Genomic DNA, 14,271 nt, shown 5'->3' with positions numbered 1-14,271 from the left:
ATTAATGGCTCTTTTTTTTTTTTTTTTAAATAGATTTATTCTGAATGCTTGGTATAAATCTCCAAATTTGAAACTGCTATAGTTTGGTCATGACATGTGGCCAGGAGGGAACCTTTGAATCCAAATATTTTTTCTGTTTAAAGACCCACCCAAAACAACATTAACTTGTAGAAGGAAATGATTTATTACTCTCTGTGAATTACTGCCAAACAGAGTTTTCTCCCAAATTGTGGTGTGTTTCCATATAAACATAATTTTACCATATTCAGTGATGTGAATATCTATTTTTTCACAGAATATATAGGTAATGAGATGTAAAGGGTCCTCATAAAGTCTTTGTGATATTTCAAATGAAATTATTTGACTCTTATAAGTGAGAGATTTATGATGTAGAAGTGAAAGAAGTTGCATCTAACTGACTTTCTAGCTTTTCATTTTCCAGATTGTAAGGCACATCTAAAGGCACTGTTTTGTTTCCTCGCTATTGGGCATTAGCTGACTGTTATGTGATGCACTCACACTTGGTTCCAGCTCCTCCAGAACGTCTAGTCAGTGAGGTCTCAGAGAGAAGCTCCTGAGCTAAGACATTACTCAGTTCCTGCTCACAGAGTAGTGAAAGTAGTGAAAGGAGAGACCAGACCTTGGAAGCTGCAAGGTTCTCACAGGAAAAGGAGTGGAGCCTCAGGACCAATAGGTGTTTGCCCTCAGTGTGAAGCGATTAGAAAACACAAAGCAAGAGCCATCAAGAAGCTTGGCAGGACTGGAACCCTGGGATTCCGGAAAAGTGGGAATTCCTTTGGTGGACTTGGGAGGGGATATGTTTATGTTCTAATAGGTTGGACTCCTTCTGTAGAACCCACTGAGTGTTATGATCTTCTCTCCCATAGGTGCCCTGAAACTGAGGTTTTTGTTTGGGCAATGAGACAAGAAGATCTGTATTTTGGAAAGAGAGCACTGTTAGGTGTTTAGGGGGCATGCTTCTGAGAGGCATGGTAGAGAGGACAAGGACCGCCACTAGAGGATAATAGCGAGTGGGTAGATAGCAGGTGGTGGCTTATAGGTGGTGGCATTGCTAAAACTTTATGGTTGGTCGGTTTATTTTGAAAGGGCTTTTCCTTGTTTTTGTTTGTTCGTCATGAGAATTGAAAGGATAGCAAGGTGTGCAGTTGTTATATTTTACCCAAGCTATGACTTTATTTTATATGTTGCATCAGCCTCTAAATGAAGGAAGCAAGTTAAAATATGTGAGTAATCAAATACAACCTTTGATCCTTTATACTGTGAAGGCGTTTGATATTTCACTTATAAGACTATTTCATATAGGAATCTCATTCATTGTTCTAATTTTTTAAGAATTAAGTTGTTAACTAAAACAAAGTACCAACATATGTTTAGAAATGATCTGTGTTATAAAGCTAGACAATGAATCCACTGCTAGCATGGAGCTGCTACTCTACCAAAGCTGATGGACCATCAGAGAAATGAGAAAATGTAAACAGTGGCAGAATGGGATAAAAGTGATGGAGAAATGTTTGGAAGAGGACACGCACTAGATGAAGGGCTTGCTCTTTTAGAAAGAGTGATCGAAGCATCTCACCAAGAAAAGGTGACATCTGAAGAGAGACCTGGCAAAATCTGTGTGAATTTTTACCAGAGGAAAGGGAACGCCAAGGGTAAAGACTGAGGTGTGAACCCAGCTGGACTGCTGTGCACTAGTGGTGTGTCCGGATGAGGATGACAAGGGGTTTGTGGAAGGAGATAATGTCTGTGAGGGAGATGGAGGGCACATCAATGGAGTCTTGGTCTTGGCATTTCTATAGATTAAACAGGGAGGAGAGTTTTAAGTAGTGATGTGACATCATCTGGGTTCAACAATGATAGTTTTAGCTCATATGTCAAAAGTAGGCTGCAATGGTCTAACGTAGGGGGCAATCAAGAGGTTACTTTAGCAAGGCAGCTAAGAGAAAGAACGGCGGAGAAGACTGGCCGATAGTAGAAGTGATGAGTAGTAAGTGTGTTCTTGTCCTCTGTGCTGACAGGTCTGACATGTGGTGTGAGGGACTGAAGTCAAGGAGGACACTTGGGGTTTTGTTCTCTAGACAAAAGAATAGTCTTAAGAGCATCAAGATGGGGAATGCATGAATGTGTTTGCAGGCATAGGTGAAATGTTTTTGGCCATCTTAAGTGTCTGTGTCTATGAGCTATGTGGGTAGAATTGCCAAGTAGGCAGCTGTATATATAAGTCAGAAGGTCAAGGTAAAAGTTTGAATGTTATTATTACATTTGGATGCTATCATTAATACAGAGATGGTACATGGAATACAAATTACTCATAAATACTTAAAAGAATTATAACATTTAAATGCAGATTAAGATACAAGGACAGGAAAAAGTAGAGTACTTATGTCAGTGTGTATTCCTCAGTCACTTCTATGTTTTATTCATATTATCTTAAAATTGTTTACAGCCTGCTATTTTTATAAATGTCAAGGAGTATTTAAGGGAATGGCTCCTCTTTAACTTGAGTTTAGGAAGTAAGCTTTCCTGAATCCATGGCTTGTTACTGTCATAATAAACACCACACTTACAATGTTTAGTGTAAGTTTTTGACAGGACCATGTACTGAATGCCAAAGAGCCCAGTTGCTTAGTTAGAAGGTAGGCTGCAGAATGCATAATAGACAGGCCCCTCAGTTTATCAGTTGGATGAACTTATGTAAACAACGTACTATTCCTGTGTCTTGTCTTCCTATTAGTAAGTCAGAAACAATGCTATGAAAATGAAAGTTGTAAGAACTAAATAAGTTAAATATTTTAAAATGCCTAGTGTCATGCTGGATGAGGACTAAGAGTCGAAATGTTAGCTGTCGCTGTCTGCTGATAACTGTATGTCAAAACAGCCAAGGCACTTTGCAGGTGTTATTGCACTGTAGAAGTTTAAACTTCATTTTCAGGATAAAATATATTTGCTGCACAAAATAATGGCATAAATGGGAAGGTGAATTTAGAAGTCAGTTATTTGAACTCAGCCCCCTTAAATGACGGAGTTTTTCTTCTTTATTTCTGTATTTCTCTCAGTCCCTTCTCACCCGAATAGTTATTGCATCCTGCTGTCATCCATGCTGCAGTATGGTGGTAATGATTTTGTTTTTTTAATGTGACAAAAAATGACTTGGCCAGAGCTCTGCTGATGGGCCTTGGAAGTTTTTTAACTGTCAGTGCTACTCTCATGAATTATGTATATTTTCCAGGAAATAACTTTTTCTTGTACTTATTTTCTCATGTCATACTCACTCTAACTATGGGACTGCTGGGCAAATTATACGTGCCTTTTTATTGTAAGCATTTTATCACAGTGCTTGGGAGACAGCAGCATACCCTCTTTAGTCAGTATTAGTGGTGTTTTTTACTTTGCTAACACTAGGGAGTGTTGGGAATATCAGTAATCATAATAGTTTTTGTTTCACTGGTTTGAGGGAGAACTGTGATGAACACAGATGCTGGAATTTAGCCTATTGGATTGTACCATCCCAATGTATGACATCATCTTAGGGAAGTTTCTTGATTACTCTGAGCATGGTCGTCCTCATCTAGACCAGAGAATATGACTCATCTCACAGCCTGGCTAGTGCGGTTGTAAGGAAGGAGTGAGTGAGGACTAGGAATGTGGCTCACTTATAGAGTGCTGGCCTCATGTGTGATACCTTGGGTCTTCTCTCTATTACTGAAACTAGAAAAAATAAGAGGAGAAAAAAGACATGTATAAAAATAGCAGAGCTCTTCATTTTATAAGATCCTTACATTTGATAGCTTCTATCTGCATTTCAAGTTTTTAGCATGCTGGAAGGTTTTTTTTTTTTTTTTTTTTTTTAAATTTTTTAAAAATCACATTTGATGCTTTCCTGTGTTTTTCTTTCTTCTGTATGAACTTTCCTTTCACTCTTCATATATTCAATAGATATACATCTTTATGGTAATATGTATGGTTTGAATTGTCATTATTGAATCAAAATATTATAAATTGAAAATACACTTGAGATATTTTACCTCTGTACAGACTGTTGACTCTCAATGGTTGTGTGGTAGACTAGAAGCTGGTACTGTGCTGCTCCCTAGAACTGTAGAGAGTGTCTTCTGTACGTTGGCAGCTTGGGAAAAGATAAGGTATGGCTCATACCTCATGCCTTATCACTCTCACACTATTAACCATGAGCAAGAATGTCTAGAAACATTGCATACTAAAGACTGTATTGTAAATGCTTCAGTATTCTTTACTCAGTACCTATGGATACCTATGGGATTCAAAGTAAGATATGTTGATATGTTTAAGACCTTTTTAAAATTTTTTTATTTTTTGAGACAGGCTCTAGGCTGGTTTTGAACTACTATGTAGCCAAGGCTGGCCTTGAACTCCTGGTCCACTTGCCTCTCCCTTCTGAGTACTGGGATTACAGGAACATGGGTGCAGGAATTCAGCCTACTGAATCATACCAACATGCCCAGATGAGATGTTTCTAAGAATCACACTGTTACTCCATTTTCTAAAACATTGGTTATGTAGAAGTCAAGCAATTTAGTACGGTTGCTATTCTGAAGACAAGTACACGATCCCGTTCTCGATGTCTTTAACTAGAGACCAAAAGGCACAAGTAGATTTCTCGTGTTCTCTGTTTGAAGATGGCGCTATGGTCTGACCTCAGATTTTTATGTCGAAACTGAATGGCCGATGTAGTAGCATCGAGAGGTGGCTACGTCATGAGGGCAAGAGGCTTTTAAAGAAGTTGAGAGTGTCACTCCTCCTGCTCTCTTGTTCTAGTGTTCATTTCATAAGTCACCAACAAGATGCTTGAAGTGGAAAGTAACCTTTCCTGGACACTGCCATGTTGTTCCCTCCATGTTGTATCTCTCAGTATTTAAAACTGAGTGAAACAAATTTTCATTGTTGTGTTAGCTACTTTTGCATGGTTGTCACTCAATACCTGAGAGACTAGGGAGGAAAGATATAATCCAGCTGATTTAGATTCTGTCACTTTATCAGTGTGAGGAAGTGTCGGTGGAACAACTACACTTCTATCCAGGTTTGGCAGAGGCTGTTGACATCATGCAGACGAGGAAGCAGAGCATCAAATAGAAAAAGGGCAAGGACAGTGTGCTGCCAGTGACCTAAAGCAGTACTTTAGTGCCATGCATTAGTCTTTCAAGAATAGCTTATTACTTAGTTTTTGTAATAACTATATGGGGTAGGTATCACCGTCACGCCCGTTTTGCACGAAGGGAAACTTAGGTACTCTTAGTGAGGGTACTCTTAGACGGGAGTATGAGATGGAGCTGTGCATCGCTGGTATACTGTTAGCCTAGCATCCCGGTTACAGATGAGCACTGCCGTGTATCAGAGGCTGTTCTAAGTACTGACAAGAAGGAAGTCACCAGAAGAGACAAAAGGGATCCCTTACAGATTGTACATCTGGATACAAATTCTAAGAACTTTAAAAATGATCTAGAATCTTAGTTAAGGTCACGTGTCTCAGTAAATATTTAAACCCTATACTGCTGTTCATCTTGTGTCACTGCTTATAACAATAAAAGTGTGTGGCATCCTTCCTTGAGAAAACACTCATCTATACTGACTGTGTAAAGTTAGATAAGTGGGTCTTTATAGAAAAGAATTCTATATTCATTATCTAGATGTTTTTGAGCCTGTTTAGTCTTATTATAGGTTTAGCTTTGGGTCAGACTAAAGTTTTATAGTCAGAGCTTCCTTAATCTTAGTGAGGTGAAGTCAAATACATTTCTTCTTCTTCTTCTTGTTCTTCTTCTTCTTGTTCTTCTTGTTGTTCTTGTTCTTGTTCTTGTTCTTCTTCTTCTTCTTCTTCTTTCCCCTAAAGTGGAAAAACTGAAGTTCTCAGATACTTTTACACTTTACCTATATTTGCAGCTTCTTTTCCTGGCATCCTCTTCTAAGAGACTTGCTAAGCTGTACAAATAGCTAGTGAACTAACTTATTATGATCTGAGCTCAAACTGTTCCTCATAGCCTGGTGTGTTCTAGCAGGAATTTCAATGTGTACTCCAAAGGAGGAGTCTTTGAAAGTTGTAGGCATCAGGTCACAGCTAGTGGAAGTATTTTTAGCTCTGGGTCCTTTCAGCACCTTTCCAGTCATACCACTCGAACAGCTGTTTACTCTGACTGTGTGTAAACAAGTTCTTGTCCCTCCTCCTGAGGACTTAGATTTGGAGACCCTTATTCAGCCCTTCACAAATATAGCACTGGCTGTGACCTTTCGCTCTAATCTGGACCCTCTTGAGATTTTTCAAGCACATGCTGACAGGGATTGTGTGAGGCTATGTAAGTATCTGCTTAAGGACAAGGAGCAAACCTTTCAGTGAGTGTTTGCCAGGGCTCTTGGATGCAGTTGGTCATACCCTCAGAGTGGAAGAAAGTCATCTCGCATTTAATTAAAAAAAATGTTGGTCTGAAAATATTTTACTCAGTTCTGCTTGGAAGAGACCATCCTGGCCATAAAGAGCAATTCCTAAGACACCCGACTTGCCCTTCAGCACATAGCATTCTCTTTAGCCCTTTACCTCCGGATCAGGGGGCAGCTCTGTGCATCTAATTCTCCAGATTTATGGCCAGTTAACAACAAAACTAAGTAAGATTCTTGAGGCCTGGGAGAAGTGTATCTTGTTCAGTGTGTTCTTCCTAAATTCCCCTCCATGAGGGTCATCAGAACTCCCATGATGCACTGGTGGAAAGGACATTAAAGTCCTCCCAGGCTACTATAGTTTGACTATGGGGAGGAAGAATTTGGATTCTGTGGTTGGATTCCGAAGATTGTGGTTTTATCCTCACCCCAATCAGTTGCCATTAGATGTATTTTAAAAGTCAGAACAAGTCACCCACAAAACCCCCATTGCTTCCTTGGAAAACCTTACACAGCTCCAAATTCCCAGAAACTGAGGACTCGAATGACTGACCACCTGCTTGCCTGTCTCTCCTTGGAGCCCACCTGCTCCAGGTTTAAGGATCACCAAGGGAGGAAGTGAGCATCGTTTATTGTGTACTTACAGGGCTGTGCAGTGTGTTCCATGAAAAAGCATTTTTAACTACTCACTGTCTTATGACTAGACACTTTTTTTCCCTCTCATAGAAATATGGTAACGATTTATAACAGAAGCTCTTAGGACTTAATGAGATGATAACTCTTAAGGTCACTTGTTCTTAAAGGGAAATTGTCCCTCAGGTTATAAAGTAACAATGTTGGCTACATGGACATGTTTTCAATTCTTCGGGATAGGTGTTAGCCAGATCACACAAATAGCAAATCTATGGGATTTTTCAGAGGCTCATGAATTAAAAACTCATTTTTAGTTTTAGCACTAGCTTCAACCAAGTAACATGTGTTGCTATAATCCGACTTCTCAGAAATATGGAATTCACAATAATTAGAATAATAGAGTCTAAGAGAGGTCATTAGAGCTCGCAGTGTGTCTTAACTCTTACCAGCTGTGACGGGACACACCAGGACTGTTCGCTACATTTCTAGAAGCTTTCAAAGCATCTGTTTATAAACTGGAACCCAGCCTTAAGTGCTGTTGGATTAGCACTTCAGAATTTTGTGTTTACACATATATTTCACAACTCTCTTTAATATGCTCTAAAGCTGCCTGAGACTTATTTATGTGTTACACAGCTATGTGCAACTCCATAATCTATACCGACTCTCTTTTGAAATTAAATTTATTGCCACTGAAAATTGTGGCGAAAATAAAGCCAAAAGGTGTTACAACTTACTAATTAAAAACATGAATTCTGAAACTGCTTTGTATTAGTAAACACTTCGGAGGTAGGTTTTATTTAGCTTTTTTTTTTTTTTTAAGTTTAATGAAAAAGATTTAATAGCAGATTTGCTCAGAAAGCAATTTTAGTTAAGATTTAGCTAGAATATATGTGTATGCATCTCATATAAATTATTATTGTTTTCTTACCTAAACTTTGTTTCTAATATCAAACATGACACATGCAAATAAGTTAGAATTTGACTTGAGACAATGTTCTTAGTGGCTACATCGGTTAAAGGATCTTTAAAGAATGACTAGGAGTGGTGAGTATTCCGTGTTCCTTCCTTAATAATGAGATACTTCTGGGTACTGGCCTGTAGCTTTGGGTGAGATTTACTATGAGGTCATTGTTTGTGGCACAGTAGCCAACTGGGTAATTTATAAAGAACATGGATTTGGTGGTCTCCAGTTTTGGAGGATGGGAAGGCCGAGATTATCGTGCCCATAACTGTTGAGGACTTTCTGGCTTTGTCATCACATAGCAGAAGGGCAAAATGATATGAGACTAAAGATTGCTAAATAATTCTTTTGTAATAGCATTAAGCGACTTCCAAATGCCCCAACTTCAAACACCACTGTAATGACAGCCAAATTTAAATGTGCATGTTGGAGGGGAAAGATATTAAAATGATAGCACTTTTTAAAATGAGTATTTTACTTGAACCAAGAGATCTTAGGAAACACAAAGAACTTTTATTTTTGGAATACAAAGGTCCTGACACATCATACATAGGTAATTGTGCTTGGATATCAGTAGACTGATACCTTACAGGAAAAGAAGGATGTGGAAATCAGAGAAGAAAGAATGAGGGCCAAGAAAGACAGGTGAAGAAGAGATTTCTGTACACTCTTCTTTCTATTCTTCATGTGGGATATGACATCAAGTCCCTTGGGCTATGTGGGTGTCTTCTTTTACTGTCATCTGCACATATCTGCCAACGGTATCAGTGGTAATGATGGCTTTGACCTGAGATCTGTCTGCAGAGCTAGCCAAACATCGCCATCATAGGCACAGTCCATTGGCAACTAATCTCCCTAAGATACTCAAGAACCTTCATGGTCTGCATGGTCTCAAGAGCTGCATCCTTGTGTCATGGCTGCTGAAACAGTGCAAAGGTCACGGAGTGGGATCTTGTTTTTGTATTAATACTCCCGTTCCTCCACAGTGTAACATTTTTGGTTGAGTAAGCTATAAATGATGACTGGACTTGACTGGGAAATGATATTTCTAGAACGTGCTTTAGATAGAATTGTATTTTTGATTCATGGTTACAAGTTAATTTTTGGTACCAGGGCTAGGCAAACATTTCCACAGGCAACCATTGTTTATGCCACCACATGAGTCTTCCTCTTAAGCAGAAACTTTTAAAAATGCTCTGTTGAAATATTTTTGAAATAATTTATTATTGAGACTATGGTGTTCTTTCTCAGATCCCATCCTAAATTAGCAACCTCAAAGAGCAGCTTATGGAATTCTGAGATGCAGCTGGTTGGTTTTCAGAAGTTTACTTAACCCTATGGTTGATGAGGCCAAGGAAGGGGGTCTTTTGCTGTTGGGAGAATGGTGGAAGAACTGACTTAATGGAAAGTTCCCTTCCCACACCACTCCTCTCCTAGTGTGCTCTTAGATGCAATACATAGGCAGATGTGAGTTGGAGAAAAGTCTGGTGTTTGGAACTGTGCTTTGTGGAGCCCTCACCCCAACCTGGGCAACTCAGCTAGGAAGTGTTTCTCAGAGTCAAGTAACAAAGGAAAAAGAATTAATGGCCAGAGTTTATCAATTAAAATAAGTGATCGAGGCGTATACACTGCAGCCAACACAACTTTCTGACAAAGCACCTTTATTATATTATTTACATTCCAGGTCTATTTTCTGTTCTAGATGGATTTTAGTAAAGGTTGCTTGTGTCTCTCTGAGCATCCCATAGATGGAGAATAGCTTAGCCTAATTTTGTAGGCTTTTCAGCTTAAAACTTCATTTGGGGTCATGGCTTAGTTGTAGAGTGCTTTCCTAACATACAGGGGAGGTATTGACTGTTAGCACCATATACAGCCAAATGTGGACGTGCACACCTGTAATCCCAGCACTTGAGAGCTAGAGGCAGGAGGACCAGAAGTTATTCTGGTTATTCTATGCAGAATAGCAAGTTTAACACACTCACAATGGATTTAATATTAATTTATTTTTTTTAAGGAAACAGAACAAAAATCCTGCCCCACTTAGTATTTAAATTTCCTTCAAAGGTACAGTAAGGTAGAAGTTAAAGGATTTGACTGCTTCTTAGGTTGTTAAAAGTGTAAGGCAATTTGTTCAAATTTTGATGTTATGTTTTGGTTCCTATTGCTGCCAGTGCTTTCCCCAGATCTATATAGCTGTCCTGTTCATGGGTTTTCCTTCCCCACACATTTTCCATCTCCCAGACCCTCCTCTTGCATTGGTGCATTTACTAGTCCTTTGATTTCTTTACTGGACATTGACTAGAAAAAATGTCTAAGCTGAATTTGAAGTGCCAAAACTTTAACCGCCTCACTGTTTAACTTAAAGTGCAGACAATATAGTAGTGTATCCTCCAAAATATTCAAACTGATATGTTTTAAAGCATGCTAGTTATTTTCTGAGTCTTAATAAAATAACCAAATTATAAGATAATTTGACTGTAAGTATGGCATATGTCAAGTTAGTTTTGATTAGCAAATTAAGAAGTTTTGGAAGGAGAGAAAAAAAAAAACCTTAATTAAAATGTTGGGTTTAAATACATACACCACAAACTGCCAACCAAAGAAATAACAACAAACAAAAAAGTAAAACTGTTATGGTTTTGTTAAGTGTGGGAGTTGGCAATAATTTTAAGTAAAACTATTATTGTTGGGTAAATTTTTGTTTTGCTCTGTGAATATAATAAAATTACACTTGACGTTCAAATTATTTTCCAGTTTCTGTGTTCCTTCAGATGCACTGATGAAGTTGTAGTTATGGATGTGATTGGAAAGTTGTCAGTCAGGTGTCTTATGGTATCAGGTAGGATGGGTTGGGTTCAAGGGTTATAAGGTCTCCTTTAGTGGCTGTCCAAGTTGCATGAGTGCCAGAGAGGCTCACACTATTATTGCAGCCTTGGGAACCACGCCCATCCCAAATTAGCAACCCCGAAGAGGCTTCTGGAGACAGAAGGGAACAGTTCATATCTAATCTCTGACCTTCTGTGTTGGCTCCATCTTCAGTTATTTGTGCTGCACATGCACACGCGCTTGCTTGCACATACACACACACACGCACACACACACGCACACGCACACTGTCTCAGACCTGAGAGGTTCCCATAGGGAAGCCAGGCTGTCCTGTATGGCCCCTCTCCCAGGGACCCCACAGTAGACTTTCTTTTTCTTTGGCAAGACCTCGGCTAGTTTTCCTCAGCACATAATTGAGAAGAAAGAAGGAGAATGACTGGTTTCAGCTCTCTCGGCATTGAAACAGTAAGCCAGAGAGGCCAGTGGCTGTTAAGGAATTACACTGTGGTGACAAGATGAATTCACTGCATATGAATCAAAACACTTTAACCAAACCCCATGAATGCCACTTACATTGTAAAGAATTAAATATACACAACAAAGGATCTATTTTTCCCAAAGTATCTAAATGTTGGGCCCAGGCATACGATAACTTATTTTTAGGCTTTTGTATTAAGGATAGTATTTCTTTCCTCATGGTATTGAATACTGGGATAGAATCTGGAAGTTTGCTTTTACTTGTAGAAAACAAATATTTTTACAGGAAGAACATGACTTTGTCTTTTTCTTCTTTCTTTTTTTGATAATACCTAGCCAAAAGATTACTTCCTTAAATATGGCCTCACATGTTGCTTTAGGCTGCACTTGGGCGATAGAGAGCTGATTCTTGGGTTTAGAGAGGGCTGAAGGCCACTGCTGAAGACCCTGTCGAATGCAACCATCCAGCCACAGCACTGGGGTCATCTTGCCTGCATAATACCTGAGAGGACCGAGGACTTTCAGAGTCATCCTTCCTTTGTGCTGGGCTTCCCACTGTGTCCTTGCCTCACTGCTTGGAGCCATTTCAGGGACAATTGTCCTGCGGTTTTCTTTTTCTTTTCTTTCCTTCCTTTCTTCCTCCCCCTTCTCTCTCTTCCCCTCTCTCCCTCCCCCCTTTTTCTCTCTAGGAGTATGCTATCATTTTCACCTTTCCTTGTGCTATTCTATTTTGTTACTGTTCTGAAGATGATTATAAAAAGAACTCAGTAGGTGTATTATCTGGGGAATATCAGTGGGGAAGGAACATCTGGAAATTTCTGTGCAATAATAATAAAAAAATGGAAACAGATGCATAATTGCTGCCCTGTCTCCTGTCTGAAGTCTGATATTAGTGATTTAGAAAAACTTTCATTCTGCCTACGTACAAGAAAGGTAGATGTATACTTTTAATACTAAATAGTTGAAGCTGAAATCAGTAGTTTTCTTCTAGTCATAATGATTTAAAACCCTTACATTTCCAAGAGTAACGATTTTGTCCATAAAATGTAGGAATTAAAGTCACTGCCAAGCAGATGTGAAATTTTTAATTAAAACATATATGAGTAAAATTGCAGCATTCTATTACTTTCAAATAATGCAACTGCAGAAATAAACTCCCAAATACTGAATTCTAAAGCAAACAAAGCGAAACAAAAACCCTTGCTAGTTTACAGGAAGTCTTTTTTCCAGTATGAAATGTGATTTAATTTGACTGATTAAAAGTAAATGTTCCTAAAATAGAGCTCTGTAACATGTGTCCCTTCTAATAGAGCCGTAACATGCATGCTTACCTCGTAGCTCACCCTCTCCCATAGCTCTCTGGTTTAATTAGCTGAGGTTTGACCAGCAAAGCACCTTCCTTCACAGGGTGTGAAATTAAGGTGGTTATTTCTCCAAAAACAAGATCAGGTTGTTCTTTGGAAATCTAAGTCCCTTAAAAATAAAGTATATATAAAGGACAAAGTTCTCCCTTTCAAACATATCTGTGTTTCCGTCTTTTCAAAGTATTGCCTTTTATTCATTTTTCCCAGATTCACAAAGTATGAGACTAGTTCAAATGAACCAGGCCTGGGGTTAGGCATTTGAATTTACTAATCTTCCCTCAGACAACTTCTTGGCAAAGGGCTGTCCACTATTGCCCCCCCCCCCCCCCCCCCCCCCGTGTCTTTGCTCATCTGCATCTTGCCTTTTATTCCTCCTGTTGTCATGGAAGCCACTCAACTTCTGATCTAGTGGTGGTGCTTGAATGTATTTTGCTATGAAAGAATTTCATATGTAATTTTTGCATGTAAAAAGGGAGAGGAGGAAAAAGGCACCAAAGGGCACAGGATGAAGATGGAGGACGTGAAATGGAGACTGGAATGTGAGTGGAAAGACATGCTGCCCTGTGGTAGATGCAGGTGACTCACTCTGCAGTTGGAGAAATGCCACTTTATAGCAGGTGTGTGTAGATATCAGATAAGATCTTCAGTAAGAAAATTCTTGGCCTGAGCACACTTGAAGTATTTCATTCCATCCCCTACAGTGCTTTCTTAGTAAATCCCAGTAAATAAGGGGACTTTGTAGCTCCCAGAAATAGATGAAAATGGTGTAAAATTATTGGGTTAATAATTAGAATGTTGTGTGATCTTGTTATTTACTTTTTACCTAGAAATGTGTGCACATGCACACACACACACACTCACACACACACACTCAGACACACTCATGAGGCAGGCAGGGGGAGGGAGGGAGGGAGGGAGGAAGATTAATGTAATTGTTTGAATTATTATACATCTTTGGACTGCTGCCTGATCTGAAGTTGAGGTGCCGTTGTTTTGTTTGGACAGGAGTCATATGTAGTAAGAAGTTGGATTTATTTCCAATGATGGAATCACTTTCTGCTGACATATATTTTAAGGAAAACCATTTTAAGGGACCACACCCACGGTTTCCCCCTCTATTCAAAGTGTATTTTACAGAGCAGAGTCAGAAGGTCCTTACTGCTCTTTGATCTGAGCATTCCAGGGTCAAATAATTTTGGTTGATTAAACAATGTCAAACAGGTTACTTTACTGCAGAACTTTGCAAAAGTTTATATTACGTTAATGAGTAATGTACAATTGTGAGAGGACATATAGAACATGCAGTATTTTCAAACATGTTGAGAGTAGATTTTTTCCTCCCCCACCTACCGCCGCACGGCATCTGTTCTCGCCGCAGTAGGTACATATCTTGTAGGTATGGCCTCTGGAGCAACACCACCACTTGGGCCCTGCCCCAGATACTGACTTAGAACCGCAGAAGGTTCAGCCCTGGTCTGTGTTTGCACAAGCCTCCCAGGTGATTGATTCTGATACGTGTGGGAATGACTACACCAGGGCTTCCTGGAACATCGTGTGGAAAATGAAGATATAATACATTTAAAG

This window comes from Acomys russatus, chromosome 23 (assembly GCF_903995435.1).
Source record: "Acomys russatus chromosome 23, mAcoRus1.1, whole genome shotgun sequence".
In the NCBI taxonomy this organism is placed as follows: domain Eukaryota; kingdom Metazoa; phylum Chordata; class Mammalia; order Rodentia; family Muridae; genus Acomys; species Acomys russatus.
Note: the sequence above shows the minus strand (reverse complement) of the source record.